An 18,038-nucleotide genomic window follows, 5' to 3' on the forward strand; every position below is an offset into this window, starting at 1 on the left:
GAGCAGAGAGCCCGATGCGGGGCTCGATCCCAGGACCCTGGGATCATAACCTGAGCTGAAGGCAGAGGCTTTAACCCACTGAGCCACCCAGGTGCCCTTAAGTGGAATATTTAATAAGCACTTAACCAGTATTTATTAAGAATCAGGCTCTATTCTAAGCCTTTTAACCTATCAACTCAACTAACCCTCGCAAGCACCTGGTGAGGTATGTAATTGTTAATTGCGTTTATACAGAGGCAATCATGAGGAACCCGAGCAGATGACCAGCTTCCTAAGATAAACTCCAGGAAGTGTATTTACATAGCTAAACAGAAGTACGCGCATGTAAGTGTCGGTGGACAGCCGAGTCCTTCCCATAAAGCCAAACAGTTATCCAGCCCACATGAAGCTTTACATTCTTATTTCTGTTACATGCACTTCTCCAATGGCCCACTGGGAGCCATGTCAAAACACTTCCCAAACTGGACCGTGTCTTAGCAGTCAGGCTCAATTTTAGAATAAAATGAGACAGGAGCATTTATTTCTTCAAAAAACGAAAGCTACAGTTTTATGGAAATTTTAATTTAAAAAAATGCTTTTAATCAGTCTGGTTGACACACGATTCGCTTCCAGTATGCAACATGGGGACTCATGAGCTCCACACCTTACTCTCAACCGCGAATGTAGCTATTAAAATATTAAGGTACCACAGACGACATTCAGGGTCGTATGTCAAAGGTACGTAGGTTGTACCTTTGGTTCACATGGTTTATTCCATAACCAAAAGCCTCTGTCTCCCATGCCCCTTTATCCACGTCAAGCTACCACACCACGGAAAGACGTGGAGGAGACTTACATGCACGATTCTAAGTCCAAGAAGCCAAACCAAAGAGGCGACATATGATAGGATTCCAATTACATGATTTTCTGGTGGGGAGAAAACACACTCTAGAGACCATCAGTGCTCAATTATGAGAAGAACAAGCCGAGAATCTTTAGGGCAGTGAAAATATTCTCCATGATACTATAATGATGGACCCAAGTCATTATGTTTGTCCGAACCTGCAGAACGGACACCACCAAGCGTGAACTGTGATGTTAACTGCAGACCTTGGGTGACCAGGATGGGTCAGTGTAGGCGCATCAGTTGTAACAAATGCACAACCCCGGCAGGGGATGCTGGTGGAAGAAGGCTATGTGCTTGTGGGGGTAGGGGGGTAATGGGGAAATTTCTACTTTCTCAATTTTTCTGTGAACCTAAAACTGCTAAAAAAAATTAAGTCTTGTGGCAGTGGGTGGGGGGAGGTTAGTGGGGAGCACACCCCTTTACAGGAGATTGAACTCAAGCTCTAGACTGGCTTTGTGTACTTCCAGCATCTTCCCTGTCCCAGTCAGGCAAGGCTTCTCTGCCTCCCTGTGCCAAGCTAAACCAGGAGAGAAGAGCCCTACCTTACCTTCCCAGGGTGTCTTCACAACTCCAGGCTGCTCTCCTCATACACAGAGACGCTCCGTAGCTGGCACAACCCCAGGGACGGGTTTCCAGGCAGGCCTCCTACCTACTCTCCCTCCCCGTCCAGGATAGTTCCTCAGACCTGCGTCTGTATCTTACACCAGTGACCGAAAACCAGAGCTCCTCCGCCAGCGGACCCACCTGCCCCCTGACCACTGCCTTCTGCCACCTCACCATCATCCTCACCCCAGGCCTCAGCTTATTCGTCCCGCATCCTTCCTGTCACGCCAAGGCTTCTTGTCAACCTGTACGTCTCAGTACCAACAAGACAACTTGCTACAACAGCTTCCTGGGCCCCAGATACTCTGATTCAGTGGATTCCAGTGGGGCCCATGGGCCGACACTTACATCAGACTGAGGATGCCAGCCCGGGACGGTGCCCCGAGGACAGCTGGTGCATACAGCCCTGAGCCCAACATACAGAACTCCGGACATGCGCACGGAACGCACAAGGGCATCTCTGTGCAGATCACGCATCACGTCTTACAAGTGCCCTTGCCTCTCAGTAGCTGTGGCCTCACTAGACCCTCAGAGCATCTGCCCCCGCCTTACAGCGGAGGGTTAGACATCATGCTGGGTCCACACAGTTCCGATGGGCCAGCAGAGCCTGAGAAGCCGGGAACATTGAGACTTGCCAGACCTACTCCGAGCCTCGGCAGCTCTTCCCTTCCAACTTAGCATTTCCCTGGCAGATAACCCGGAGGATAAAAGAAACCCCGAGGGAACAGGAGGAAGTAGAGACACGACCATGCAGGAACGGCCCCGAAAGCTCTAACAGCACAACCTGTCGAAGGAACGTGTGGCTTACGCCGAGCATTTGGAATACAGGAGACACGGGATGCTTTTCCCAGAGATGGAAATGGGCCTCACCAAGAAGTCATCAGCTAAGAGGGCAAAATGCAGACAAGCAGGGAGACTGGCTAGAAGCACCACTGGCTCCATTTCAAAGGCAGCAGCCCAGAGCAACACCAGCCATCCATCACTGCACAGCCCCAGGACTAGCATCTGTCTTCAGCCAGCAAGTCAGACGGAAAGGCCGCCTGTGGTCAAAGGCCAGTGCCCTTCAAGGCTTTGGAGATTCAGGTGTTTCCAGGTGAGCCGGCAGGAAATATTCATGAACCAGATCTGGGCACTTCCTTTTTCGGGGAGCCTTTCAGCGAGGACTAGGAACGACCACGCGCTGCTCCCGCTCCTCACCATGCCCCAGTCCTCCCAGAACCTCCGCTCAGATGAACGTCTCCATTCCACGGTAACACCTCCCGTGAAGCTATACTTGCCTCGAGGCCATATCTGTGAAGACACCACAGCAGGAACCTACCTGGCAAGTGCCAGCACTTGGCACACGCCCAGTAAAACGGCGATTATAATGTCATTGCAGATGTAATTACTTCCCTGAAGACCAGGACCACAGACCAGGAATCCCCACGGGCCCTGGAATCCAGCCCCTTTTACATCATCAACCTAGACTCCTTTGCTTAATTCCGGGGGCCGACGTGGAGGGGGCACTGGAGGACAGGGTGGGAAATCAGACAGCGGCGGGTCCTCTAGGCTGGCCTGGTGCCGTGGTAAACAAGCAATGCGCCTGCGGAAAGCAGAGGTGAGAGGCGACATCCGCATGACCTTGAGAACAACAGAAGCAGGCCTGTGGTCTCTTATGAGGACCAAGAGCTCAGCACGCATCCATGGGGGACGCTAACGCCACACACAGAACAGCAGGCGGCGGGCGGACCGCGGGGTGAGGGCGCTGGATCAGGTGCAGTGAGCTGGAGGTAAGAAGAAGGACGGGCTGGGGAGGCTCAGGAGGAAGCATGAGCCGGGACTCCGGCCACCCCCGAGGGAGCAGAGTCCCCTCCTCCAGCAGAGACCGACCTGCAGCACCAGCAAGGGCAGCAGTGTCCCCAGGAAGCTCAAGGACAGGCACCCAGCACAGGAGGCGAGAGGCGAGAGAGGGGCTGTCCTCCCCCAGCGCAGCAGCCTGGGCCCCGGCCCCCAGCCCCAGAAAGGACATCGCTAACCCATGACACACTGGTCTCCCGGTGAACCCCGAGGGATGCTTAAGGGCTGGGGTCAGCCGATTCATCAGTCCTCAAGATGACCTAACCCATCACAGCGCAGAAACAGTCCACGACCACGGGAGGCTGATGTCCGTGGCACCCACGGCAGCTAAGTGGTCTGGCTGCTCCGGGATGGCTGTCCCGTGACTCCCTCAAAGACAAGAGCAATACCAACAGCCAATGTAACCCTTTCAGAGAGTTGTCAGGAACCATCCTGGTTACTGCTTATTTCTCCCTGTGACAGGGGACCGCATCTTGGCTCACCCACCCATTTCTTAGTCATTTTCTGTGTAGAGTTCCTCTAAGAATAGACAGCTGACCCTTGAACATCACGGGTCTGAACTGTGTGGGTCCACTTCTATGTGATTTTGGTTCTTTATGAATACAGTACTGTAGACGGACCTTAAGTTTTTTTAATGATCACTTTCTTTTCTATTACTTTATGCAAGAATATAGCATACGATACACACAAGAAACAAGTTAACGTACATGTTAAACGATTTATCAGTGAGGCGTCCAATCAAGAGGAGTCAAAAGTTATACTTAAGTTTCTGAGGAGTCAAAAGTTATACTTGGATTTTTCAACTGTGCGGGGGTGCACATCCCAATTCCTGCCTTGTTCAAGGGTCACTGTACTTATGTGGGCTCTAGCTTAAAAAAAAAGAAAAAGAAAAAGGATTTCAGAGTATGTTAAGAATGCATCTAACAAAAAAGTGACAAAGATTCAGTTAAAAGTTTAAGAGTGTGACAGAATATCACCTCATGGGAAACTGTAAATGTGTCACTGCTTACGTTTGAAACAATTAGTGATTCACCAATACCACCCAAACAGCTATGAATTTGGCTGCGAAATGGTCTCTTAAATAAGCAGACTTAGGGGGCGCCTGGGTGGCTCAGCGGGTTAAAGCCTCTGCCTTCAGCTCAGGTCATGATCTCAGGGTCCTGGGATCAGGCCCCCCACGTCAGGCTCTCTGCTCGGCAGGAAGCCTGTTTCCTTCTCTCTCTCTGCCTGCCTCTCTGCCTACTTGTGATCTCTGTCAAATAAATAAAATCTTAAAAATAAAATAAGACTTAGCATTTAGATAAGCAATACACACGCACGCACACGCATCTCTGAGGTGGTTTCAGTTAGAGGTCTAATTTTGTGATTGCCAAGGAGCTGCCTGTACACATGCATCTAGACTTTGGACTTCCAACCCAGCTTCCTCCACATCTGGTCCGTGGACCCTGGGTCAGTGCAGATCCCTGGGTGCCAACCAGACACACAGAATCTCACATGCTGGAGATGCGTCTTTAAATGAGGCTCCCAGCAGATTCGCACACACACAAGGCGCAGCGGGTCGCTCTCTCCACTGATCGTTACTGAAGTCTCACACACACATTTCCAATCCTACCAGCTTCAGCCTCTGCATATAGCTTTTTCCTCTCCAACATCAGTTCACACACGAAGGACTTTAAAGACCTCAGCTGAATTTAACAACAAAGTTTTAGGCGTCTCTTATCTGCCGGGTCTTGGGTGGGGACTTTCAAGACATTGTCTTGCCTCCGAAGAGCCACTTTTCACCGAAAAATCCGCCCTCTGGGTTAATCCGCCCTCTGGTTTGTGGGCCACATGTGCAACATTCAAGGGAGGACACTGAGGACCCCAATTTTATTCGTCATTTATCCAACTTCTGTTGCTTTAATCTCATCAACATCTCGCTGAAGTCAGCCTCGGGGAATTACCTTTAATAATGGGGAGGGGGAGAAAATAAAAGGTTCAGCTCTACTCAGGGGTCTTTCCCCTCCACAAATACCTCTTCTGCTGTTTTAAGAGGAAACTTGGGACCATAGAACAATCGTCACAAGATCCTCCCGTATAACTACAAAGCTCAGACCTCATTAGAGGAATCCCAGCACTTTACCATGCTTGCCCTAACCTTCCCTTGGGCCAATTTCTAGTCAACAGAAGCTGAATGATAAAATATTGGAGTTACAGGTAACGCACAGCTCTGACCGAAGCCCGTCGGCCACCTCCCACGGGCTCTGAGGAGAAACGTGCCGGTCAAGGATCAATGGGGTAGACCAGAATGATGTATTTGACAAGGACAGGGAGCCAGCTAGCCAAAGTCTCTCAATTTATTTTTAGGTTAGGAAACTAAAACCGAGACATGGGGACTTTCTCTGGGTCAGATGATCTGGGCCAGCCCAGACAGCAAGCCCAGACTTCTAGCTGCTCCCCGCACTCCAAAACCAACAAATCACGAGGCTCAATATGAGTATTTTCTATTTGTACACAACTTGGTATTTTTGAAAGGCGTGTTCACATGGATCTTCTCTTAGAGAAACACCTTCCCTTCTATAAGGCAGTGCTCCATATACTAAAAATGAAAACCGGAAATAAACATGCCTAGGGATTTGCCACAAGTCAGGAGTCATCAGAATTGAGGATAATTGAGCCTAAATTTTCAAAATGCCCAATCAGCTACAGCATTTAAACCAAATGCATAGACTTCCATAGAAGAAACACCCAAGGGGCACCTGGGTGGCCCAGTCGGTTAAGCCTCTGCCTTCAGCTCAGGTCATGATCTCGGGGTCCTGGGATCGGGCTCTGCATCAGGCTCTCTGCTCAGCAGGAAGTCTGCTTCCTCCTCTCTCTCTGCCTGCCTCTCTGCCTAATTGTGATCTCTGTCAAATACATAAAATCTTAAAAAAAAAAAAAAAGAAGAAGAAGAAGAAGAAACATCCAAATTATATGAACCTCATTTTTTAAAATACATATTCTGACAGAAATGCCATCAAGGGGCTACTTGGGACACACCAGAGTGCTGAGTTCATGATACTGACCAATCTGGACAGTTTGCTGATTTTCTCCATATGTCAGTTACTCCCTGTGAAGGAGAATGGTACCTACATGGTGTTCTGGAGATACAGGGACTATGTCCTGTGGGATACCTCTCAAGGGCATATGTATGGTTAGTATGCAATAAACTCAGCTCCTTCTGAACAAAAACTTTCCACAAGGCATTTCAAATGATCCCTGCATGTTTGTGAGTACAGTTTCTGTGTTGCAAATCAGTGTAGTGTCTCCATTGTTCCCCCAAGACAATGATGAACACTGAGAACTTGGGGCATAGCTCAGATTCAAACCTGGTTTTAGGAGACCCACAACTAGGTGTTCTGACCACAAGAGGACTCCTTTTATTTAACCCAAAGAGGTCTTTAACCAGGAGAGAAAAAAAAAAACCCTTATGAAGCCATTCTACCTGATTTACAGTCAAAACTAGGACTTAGCATCATCACAAGCTTAACAGATTCTGAAAGGTCTGAGCAAAGAATCTACAATGGGTACAGAAAGAGCAAAGCTCCAAATTTCTGAAACTTTGGAATTTAAAACTTTTAACTATTATTTTAAGTACGGCCATCGCTTTTACTGGATGTGTTTGTCACCTCTGTTTGTCACCCGTCAGCCTCTGGCTTCCAGACCATAATTTTTCACCTGTCTCCACACACTTTCATCAAGTCTTTTATCCATCACTGTGACCACGGGCTTTTTCTTAGCTCAGGTTCCAAGCTGGAGAATTCTTGGCCAATGGCCCAGGCACTTCTGCTCAACTCAACAGGTTTCCTTTTACTTCCCAACATCAACTTCCACAAAGACCTTTGGGATCCATGTGGTTTCCCTTAGAGAAATCACATCTGGGGTGTACGTATGTGTGTGTGTGTGTGTGTGTGTACGCGTGTGTGTGCACATGTGTGCGCATGTGTGTTTTAATTCAACAGAGTACTGTTAAAAAGCTTAAACTTCCAAATTGTTAAAATTCCAAATTGTTTGCCAATTGAGGCCAGTTAAACATGCTTTACTTCTGGCACCTCGAAAACAATGTTTTCAAGAGATTTTAGCCTTGCCCTGACAAAATTACTCACAAACAGGCAGGGGCAGGGAAGAGGGCAAGCGGAAGAGATCATGGACCTGACGATTATTGTTCTAGAAAGGACAGCATGGAAGGAAAGGTCCCCAACGAGCTCCTCCGATCATTGAATACTTAGACAATGGTTTAATTAAAAATTCTGCTCACCACGAAGTGTTTTTTAAGCCTGGCTTTTGGATCACGCATATCTTTTTGTTTTGATCATCGGGCATACGGAGCCAAGGGTAATTTCTTCAGGCGAGGAGAAATGCATATGAGTTTACTGGCTGAGGGTGTCCCCATCTGCCCTCTTCAAGAAAATGGGCCAAGAGGGCGGGCTCCCCACGTTTGCCTCCCCCAAAGTATAGCTTGTCCACCACTCTTTTAAATCCTTTCTCCCCCAGTTCCTGCTAGCTCAGGCCTTCAAACTCAATGGCTCTTATTAGACCTTGACAACCTCCCTACAACGAATTCACATGCTCAATTCAGTTAATGGATCGATTAAGGTCTCCCTGAAATCCACTATTTGCCTCTGCCCCGTAGAAGAGAACTGCCCCATCCACGTCCAACCTCCGTACCAGGCCCTGAAACAAGAACACAAAGGGAATTTATTTTTAATAAGGTAGGCAGGTGCGTGTCTGTATGAAAAGTGGAGCTGCGAAAGTCCCTGGGGGACAGCTTTGTTTCAGAGCACCTTTTCCATCAACAGCGATCAAGGTTTTATTTATTGAAGACCGTAGAAAACTTTCGGCTTCAGAAGGATTTTTCTTCTTTGAAAGTACTGCAGTTGCATCATGAATAAAATACATAAAAAGATCACCTGTGAGGGTCTCTAAAACGCCAGTTCTGGGATGGTTATCTTTAACACTGGAAATAAAAAAATATAGAAATTGTTTTATAACTGGGGAGATTATGGCAATCTGTGGGGGTGGTTTTAGGGACAGCTTTATAGCTACCATGATCTTAATTATAAAGCCAAGTTGGAAAGTACAGGAGAATCCCCTAGCCATGATATGGACACATAATTAACATAAAAGATCTCTCTGTATTTCGGACTATTCAGAAAAGAGAACGGGTACCTATTTTGGATGCTTTCTGTATATAAGCAAAAAGAACAGAAATACTATATTACTGTCAACACTCAATTCATAATGAAGAAAAACCGTGGCTTGGAGAATGTTAAATGGTGCATACTAAATAATTTATGTTTGGTTTTGGCATGGGTCTTATACTTCTGCTTAAGTAAGTGTATGGTAATCAAGGGGTATTAAACATTCATAAGTCTGCTTTCTCAGTAGATATACACTGAATAAAATCAATTTTCTGTCAAGGCGAATCCTCTTCAGGAACTATTTATTGAACGTTTAAGATGACACGAGGTACCTTCATATACCTCTAGGTACCATGAGGTATATGAAGAGTTAATCTACTGGGGAAGGTAAATACGACAGTAACTGCAAGATGAGGGCAGAGTAAAATCAGAGAAGAGGTTAGTGGTCCAGAGCATGAACTTTCTGGTCAAGTATATCTAAGACGGGCCATTTCCTCTGGTGAAATAAGGTGACAGGAAGTCATCAAGTGCTCTGTCTGGGGCTTGGGTCATCTCACACCCTCTCTTCCTTTTATCTTCTTCCTGTGTTAGGCTTTTAAGTAGCCAGCAAAACTGGGAAACCTTTCTCCATCCTTCCTCATGCTCTTGCACGATGCGTGTTATACCGAGACTAATTACCCACCGTCTTGCTCAACACACACCGCAGATCCAACATGATGCTGAATTTGGGCACTTGCCCAAAAGTCTGCCCTCCTAATTCCAGTAGGGCCTCTCCTCTGAAAAGCTGCAACTGTGCTATAAAGTCAAGAACACATAGTAGGAACATCAAGATAAGATAAACACTGCTACAAAAAGGAGACTCCTTTTCTCTTCTTCTAGTGTCTGGGATATATTCGTTTCTTCTAGAGGAGGCTTTACAGATGGACCTTTGTGGTGTCATGAACGCATATGAAGAAAGCCGCCGCTTTGCAAACCTGTGATGGGATGGGATCTTACATTCTTTGGTTCTGAGATAGTCTGCAAGTGGGAAATTACTTCTGTAAAGGGTTCACTGAGTCACCCATACAAAAGAAAAATCACATTGATTGGTCTAAAATTAGAAGATTTGCAGAAGACCACGATGGGATGGAAAGTGGAAATGAGAGAAAAATCATTGTGTGAATACATTAATGCGTGCCCAAGGAGCAAGAGCAGCCATGGAGCAGTGGAAAGCCCTAGATCAGGGGAAAGCCGTCCCTCATTAGGTCATGTTCAGGGGCAAAGCATCGAACCCTCCCTTCTTCGCCCCCACATTCCTGACACGTCGGCTACACTGACCCCCTTCCCTATTCCAGATCTTCCAATCTCTATGCCTCTGCTCTTTGCTCAGAGTTCCCTCTCTCCTGCAATGCCCCTCTCCTTAGAGGGCCGCTTGTATGAAAGGCATCCGTTCTTTAAGACCAAATTCGAATATTACCTCCTCAGTTCCTGTTCTGTGGCTCCAAACCACTTTGGTTTGACCTCTCTGGTGACAATGATCATGGTTTCTCTTCTTGATTATAGGTTGTTCCCTTGTCTGTTATTCCCATGAAATTAAAAGCCCGTCCTTAGCTTGTCCATTTCATTCGTTCTCCCTGTGGTCAGCACAGTGCAGAGCACAGACACTTTGAGAAATTAAATGGGCTTTATTGGAAAAGTGTTTCTTCTTAATGAATTTACTTGTAACAAACACTATGCTTTCACTAAATAGACAATAATGCCTCATTAAGTCATGACTTTTACTTATGGAATGTAAGGAGATCTCTTTGCATCCAGAAAGCTGGTTGTGTGGTTATTTACCAGGCATGAAAAACAATTCCAAAAGGGGCAAGCCATTGCTTCCTTTGTTCTGGGTTTGCACTATTATTACTCAGTCACTGCTGCTTCTAAGATCCACTCCGTACCACCACAATGGCAACAGATTGCCCTGTGTGAAACACAAAGGTTGAGCAAAACAAAACACACCAAGGTAGTCATGAAGGGCTTTTTTGGCATGCCCTGGGCTAGCTGGTACTAGGTTTTGTAAGCTTTTACTCACAGTGAGCATATCTGCGGAAGTAAAATGAGTTTCTGCATGAGTGAAAGGACACAGCTGATGGAATCGTTGGGCATGTTTAGACAGTCTCCAATGTATCCGATCTCTAGAATCTCTAAGATCCCTAGGACGCTACCTTAAAACAAGACATGTCTGAAGAACCCACAAAACCTGCAAGGCACCACACTAGTTGGTGGGGATAGAAAAATACATACCCCCCTCAAGTGACAACCTGACTTTACCTATTGTACCCTGTGCACCAAGCCTACGAGACGCAGGAGGTAAGACTTGGTCTCTACCCTAAGAGCCAGAGGATTGAGTGAAGGCATCAAACACTGGGCAGTTGTAACAGATATGAATAGCAGGAACACTGGAAAGTTCAGGACAAAAGGGCAAAGGGACAGGAGAAAACGCCCAGGCTGAACAGCCAAGAGGCGCTAGGCAGGCTGAGGGCAGGGGAGGGGTGGCGTTCCACGCAGGAAGCAGCCACAGAAGCCAGAGCTCTCAACTCCTTCTAGAACCTGGAAGTAGCTGATGGGTGAGGAGGTGAAGACTCAGAACGCGAAGCCTCTGAAGCAAGGCTGTGGGAAAGCAGACCTCACACCTCTCCTGGGAACCAGATGCCACTGGACTGTTGAATCAAGGACAGCACGGAGCGCTGCCTGACGCAGAGCACACGCTCGGCAAATACTGGCGACAGCCGTTCCCCAGACGATGATGGTATGGGAGGTAGATCTGAGGGACTCGCTTTCTTAACGGAAAGTAAAGTCTATACATCTGTAAACACTCCAAAAGCAGTGACCACCTTTGGTGAGAATGAACTGTTTGAAAAGCAGAACAGGGCTGGGTAGTGTCCATGCTCTTGGCTAAATAAATAAATTAATTAATAATAAATAAATAAATTTGATGTGCTTATCTCTAGAAAGAACTACAAAAGGATGAAGAGTTGACCTCTTTTGGCCTTTGAAGTCTCAAGATCCACAAAGGATGCTCTCAGCAGAATGGCTTGTTGGTATTAGGGCTCCAAAATACAGTTATCAACATACACAAAGACAAGTTTACACTCAGACCAGTTCCCTCCAGGAACATGCCCCCAGACCCAGCTAAGCAGCCTTCAAAACCTCAAATCATGCAAATGACCTCCAAGAAATCATCACAGATCATTAAGAGCTTGTTGAAACCTAACTCTGTGTCCTCCCTGCCTTCCTTCTTAGTCACCTGCCCAAGACAAAAGCAAAACAAAAACCAGACTTAAATTCCTTCAATCAAAATAAAAAGACTCTTCTACAAAACAAAACAAAAGAAAAAAGAAGGAAACCAAACTCATTCTCTAAACCTCCCTTTGCCCTTCCCTGAGATTTCCAAGTACCACTCTGGAATGGACAATCCACCGGCTCTGTGGTTTCTGAGCGATGGAATTCAACCAAGTACAGGAAGAGCCAAGGAATTTCACTATCCAGTTCAGATCACCAGCGTGGCTTTGAGATTTCCTAAAGTGATGTGTAGGAAGGATGCCGTAAGCCCCATCTGTCCCTTAAGTCTGACCTGTCTGTGGCTCCTGAACCACCCATGTGTCAAAGAGCTGGTCCTTCCGCATCATCCTCCATACCTCCTGCTGCCACAATGTTCACAAGCTCCTCACCCACCTTCTATCCATGCCCCCATCTCCCAACTTCTCAGCAGAGCTGAGGAAAAGGAGCCATGACCAAGGCCATGCCTGCTAGCCACGTGGCCGAGAACACAGTGTCGGGGATCCACAAGGAAATGGTGGGCATTTCTCTGGTTAACAACTAAGACTCCCATGGAGTCTTCCCCACAACCCCCCAAGGACTGAAAGGGAATGCCAGTCTGTTAAGGGGGCAACCTCATTTGAATCACAACCCCTAAGACCTCTCACAAGGGTGAAAAGTTCTCCTGGTCTGTGGAACTTCTCAGCTATGGAAGCTTTTCCCTCCAACTTCAAATATTACAAAAAAGGTAAAATCCATTTAGGGTCTTGGGAACTGAGCCCACCACCGTCCGAGAAGAAAAGTTATTCTGAAACAGCACAGAAGACACCATTTCAGTTGTTGACATGAAGGATTCCCAGCTGTCCCTACATACTCTCCACACACAGTATCATTGTCTTCAAGGATATCCTGGTCATCCCTGCTGGAATACCAGTCTAGGGAAGGTTAGATTTAAGGGGTGAAAACCAGAGCTAAACAAGAAACACTGAAACAACGAGTGCGTTTTAGCAGGAGTTAAACCATGGCTACAACAAATAACTCCTTATTCCGGTTCTCTAAAATAATTGCAACAAGCTTGCTTAAAGTACTTTGAGTCTATGTGCAAGTTTATGCCTACTATAAATATTTCCATAATTCTTTTCTGTTCCCAACTCCTTGAGAGACTCCTTTAAAAATCTGAAATATTTTTGGTGCTGGCCTAGAATGAATTAGTAGTCACTTGGGGCACAACTGACGGAGTTGTCCGTCAACATTCTTCAACTCACCCCCTGCATAATTCACACTCACGTGAAATAGGTATTCTACTAAGTAAAACCACCAAGTCTTCCTTTCAGAGGACAATGAACTCATGTTGTTAAAGCCCTCTAGAATTTCAGATCCACACAGCTGGGCTGGGATTCTTCTATAAATGAGATGAGGACTTAATCCTGTCAACTTTACAGCTCCTGAGAGGTTTAGGCCATTACATGGTGTGACCGATTCCTAAGGAAGCGGGAAACCAGTTTTCTGCAAATCAAATCCAGTGTTGAATACCACCAAGAAACCATGATAATGCTTTTAGAATCTGCACGGTATTTTTTGTTGTTTTTTTTTTTTTTTAATTAACACGTTTACCATTTCTGATGAGCGAGCATAGGTTTTCAAAGAATAAAGTCAGGAACGTCCAAGCTGTTGGTGATGAAAGCTAGTGCCACTCAGGTATTTCCCGAGAAACTCCTTGTTGAGGACCATTCGTGGGCTCTAAATTCATATTTTGAAATTCACTTGGCTCTTTCTCAAAGCATTTTGGGAAGGGGAAGTTTGTAGAAAAATTTTATACTAGATTTCCAGACAACAGTAGGGTTTTTTTTTTTTTGTAATTTTTTAATTTTTTTATAAACATATAATGTATTATTAGCCCCAGGGGTACAGGTCTGTGAGTCGCCAGGTTTACATACTTCACAGCACTCACCACAGCACATACCCTCCCCAATGTACATAACCACACCCCCTCTCCCGACCTCCCTCCCCCCAGCAACCCTCAGTTTGTTTTGTGAGATTAAGAGTCTCTTATGGTTTGTCTCCCTCCCGATCCCATCTTGTTTCATTTATTCTTTTCCTACCCCCCAAAGCCCCCATGTTGCATCTGCACTTCCTCATATCAGGGAGATCATATGATAGTCAGACAACAGTAGTTTTAAGGTGAGCTCAGCTAAGATAAAAAGGCCACCAACTTAAAAAGCATCAGGATAATGAAGAGTGTGTTGAAAATCATAATGAATTCACAGGGACTTTGAGGCTCATTTCATTGGTCAGAGGTGAAACGCGTCCTTAACAGAACTTCAGGACTACTCTCATCCTAGTACCCTGGTTCAACTGCTGTCCAGTTTCTCGCAATATATGCAACGATGGAAATCAAGCAGAAGATCAGGATTATTAATGTGAAAATATGAAGCTCTTTGTGGGAGTGGAGCTGTTTGGAATATATTCACTAAATGAGTCAGCCATGAGATCTTGAATTAATTCGAACAGAGCAAATGTGCCGTCATCACTCAGCACAAGAAAAAATAAAATTGAAACCAGTAAAAAGGTGCTGGGACAGGTTTTGTATGCTGATGAATGAAGGAAGGAAAACACTGTCTTCTCCACCAATCACTCAGCTCGCTCTTACACTGTAAAGAGCAAAGGAGTTGCTTCTGTCTCTCAACATGAGGTTAGCTTTAGGCTTGGATCTTTCAGAGAGGAATCAGACTAATGGTTTACCATCCATTCATTACTACGTGCAAAAAAGATTTGGAGTATTGCAAGGCCATACTTATTTTTTTAAAAAATAGACCTATACTGGATATTTCATTACACAATAGGCGAAGTTTCATTATACAAATAGTGTATTGCGCCCTTCTTCTTCAAAGGAACCACAAAAAATTAGAGAAAACGAAGAAAAAAGTCATCGCCAGCTCATCATGTGTCACCATCACCTTACAGGTTTACCCCCAGATTTTGTTGATATTCACGCTGTCATCAGTGACTAAAAATTTTAAGTGGCAGAGTCTATTTTTAGGACCACTTTCCCAAATTCATTCTAAGCGGTGACTTGAAAATTTATCAACGACTTGTATAAACAGCCTGAATGACTGAGTCATTTCCCCCAGAACTGGACATAAAGGAGGTTCCCCCTTTGCTATTGTAAGTAAACCAGCAATGGGCAAGTGTATTGTCCAAAACTCTTCCATACTTAAGATTTTGCAAGGCTGGACTCTCAGAAGCTGAATCAGGCAATGAAACGACTCAAAATGATCAGGATGGCCATGGTAATAGTGATGGCAACATTTCAGACAACCAAGTTCAGAGACGGCTATAACCAACAGCCAGGAACCCACCACCAGACTTCAACTTAATAGCAGGAATTCAAGAACTGGCAGGAGAAGGTACATGGGCAACTCCATCCCCACCAGACAGGAAGCTGCCAACCCTTACCACAAAAATCCCAGAATCGTACTGGTGCAGCAGGCAGCATTTCACCACCTCTCCCTTCATTAGTACCTGCTGCAGGGTTTGAAAAGATCTGGGTTGGCTGCCTGCTTATGACTGAAATAGCGTGATCTCAGTTTTAATGAAGCCCTCCCTGCATGTAAACCGAAGACATTGGGAGGGGCCTGGGGGGGACAGAAGTATTCAATGAGAAAATTCAACCTCTAAGGAACTGAAGACATTGTGGTTGGGCAAATATCATGATATGTGATTATGTCCAATTAATCAATCTTTCAGGAAATACCCCATGCCAAAAAAAGACTATTCTAATTTTCACTGTTTTCTCTCCCTCTGGCAATGAGGGTTCATAATGGGTTGGTAAAATGTAAGCTCGTATTCGAGAAAGCAAGCCTCCCGTTGCTACGATGCTGAAAAGTGGAGATATGTAATCAGCAAGGACAATAAAAATTATGTTTCTCCCCTGACTACACCAGAAGATAAAGTATCACGAAAAAGCAAAAGGATAAATGAAGCTTTTTGTTTAGTCATCCTTTTGCATGAGAAAATAAGTACTTAATGTGCAAGGCAATATCTTTTAATAGCTATGGGACATGTTACTAGTATCCTACAGCTTCTCAGCTGGAGAAATAGGATTACTGACCTAAGAGAGCTTAAACTGCTTAGTCCAGTGGGCAGTCCTAGGGCAAATAAGGAGGAAAAAGGAACAGCCCAGTCTTCTGGGTCCTGCAGAGGAATAAAAAAATGGTGTGTTCCAAGGATGGGCTAAGACTTCAGGCTGCAATTTACTCCAAGAGGGGTTTTAACCTTCACTTTCAAAATAGGCTGCAAATGTCAGAGGTCAGACTCAGTTGGGCTAAAACACCATTTGTAGCATACCAAAGCAATTTCAGAATGGCCACAGTGCATCAATGAATACTTACTCAACTCGGGGTGTCTATGAAGCAACTATCCCCAGGCACCATACACAGTGAGGGACAGAGAACCCAGAGCCTACACACAGGAAAGAGAGCTAACTCTTCTGCCTAAAAATAACTCTAAATGAGGAAGGAAAAAAAAAAAAAAAAGATGGTTTCTCAAATCTGAGTCTGGGTTTGATGGGTTGGAAGTCATCTTCTAGATCAGTTTAGATGAACTTCACTTGGAAGAAAGCAGCACAAAAAAAAGCACTATGAAATCCAGAGTTGTGTGCTAACTCAAGGACACAAAATTTTAGTAAAAGGCAGTGTTAAGGTTTTCAATCACAGCCAAGAGCTCTTCCCATGAAACAGATGAGACACATTTTAAAGAACCTGACACTTAACACATGAAAAAATTTCAAGATGGAATAGAGGACTTGTTCATTGGTAATCCTAGCAAAGTAGCACAGAACCTATCTCTATTTGATGTTCTAACTCATGATTATGGGAAAGCAGTGCATAAAAAAAAAAAAAAAAAGAAGAAGAAGAAGAAGAGGAGGAAGAAGAAAGAAAGATAGATAGATAGAAAGAAAGAAAAGAAAAAGAAAAAAAGAAGAAGAAGAAGAAAGAAAAAAAAAAGTCCCAGAAACCAAGGATGCCACCGGCCTAATGGGAGATCCTAGCTAGGACCTCGTTCAAGATTCTAGAAACAGTCCACCAGGGCAGCCACAAAACTCAGAACAAGCCACAGGAACCAGACATAACTTCAACTCTCGTCTTTATTTCCCAGTATTTTCCACACAGTTTCTACAGGGGAATTCCTCAGTGCTTTCAGAACAGAAGTTAGAAGGGAAAGTAAACTCCCTTTCTGCATTGAATGACCCAATTACACTCGTTGCGTAAAGGACAGGACACTGGTCATGAAATTCAGCAGGCAGCCCGAGCAGGAGGTTACCAGGAGCAATTATAAAAATTAAAATAAAGATTATGATCACAGTGAGCCATCAGAAATGGTTAAGCTTCACCAAAATGTGCAGAAAGACCCGCTTGTGCTGTACTTAATGGAAAGGATTTCAAATGTTAAATCCAGGACTTATCCCTTTAACCAGGGGGTCTTATTAGTTTAATGCAATCCTATCTACCCAGATGTCTGATAGATTTCTCGAGAGCAGGGCATAAAAACAAAACTATCTTCACTGCAGCCAGGTAAAGATAAAGCTGACTGACAATGAACAATCATCTTTGACAAACTGTAATGTCTCGCATATTAAAAACAGATTACTGGAGGATCCTAAGAATTATTTTTAAGAGCATGCAGTGGGAGAGGGGCCCAGGGGGAGAGCGAATCCTCAAGCTGACTCCCCACTGAGGGCAGAGCCTGAGATCATGACCTGAGCCAAAACCAAGAGTGATGCTTAATGTACCGAGCCACCCAGGTGCCCCCCGGGACTATTTCTGAAATATCAAATATTATATTATGTATGTAAATATGTATCTAATACGTATATATTGTATATATGTATACAATATGAATACAATATGTATATACAATACAACTATTTTATCTCAGAAAATTTAAGAACACCCCTCACGTACCTTTGTCTACCCTTCCTTCCTCTCCAAACCCCGCAGCTTAAAAAACACTTCAAAACCCTCTTCTCTTTCCTGACATTCTCTCTTCCATTTTCTCTCGAGTTGTGCATGGACAGCCCACCACTTTGGCAGAATTACTACTTCCACAAGCCTGGGGCGGAGCTGCCTGGGCTGTGTGCCCGACTCCGGTCCAGCTCCGAGAATTCCATCTCCTGCCCAAGCACAGGCCTCAGGAAGGTGCCGAGTTCCCCCACAAGAAACCGTGGGAGGTCACTGGTAATAAAGGACAGGAGGTGTTGTCAGTCCCCGCAG

The 18,038-nt window shown here is 45.2% G+C and overlaps 1 protein-coding gene across 2 annotated transcripts in view; it reads right to left on the reverse strand.

The window, feature by feature from the left end:
* Positions 1-18,038, reverse strand: part of PRKCA (protein kinase C alpha) — a 385,445-nt gene that overhangs the window by 328,670 nt on the left and 38,737 nt on the right. The window lies entirely within an intron of this gene.

Source organism: Mustela erminea, chromosome 18 (genome assembly GCF_009829155.1).
Source record: "Mustela erminea isolate mMusErm1 chromosome 18, mMusErm1.Pri, whole genome shotgun sequence".
Lineage (NCBI taxonomy): Eukaryota > Metazoa > Chordata > Mammalia > Carnivora > Mustelidae > Mustela > Mustela erminea.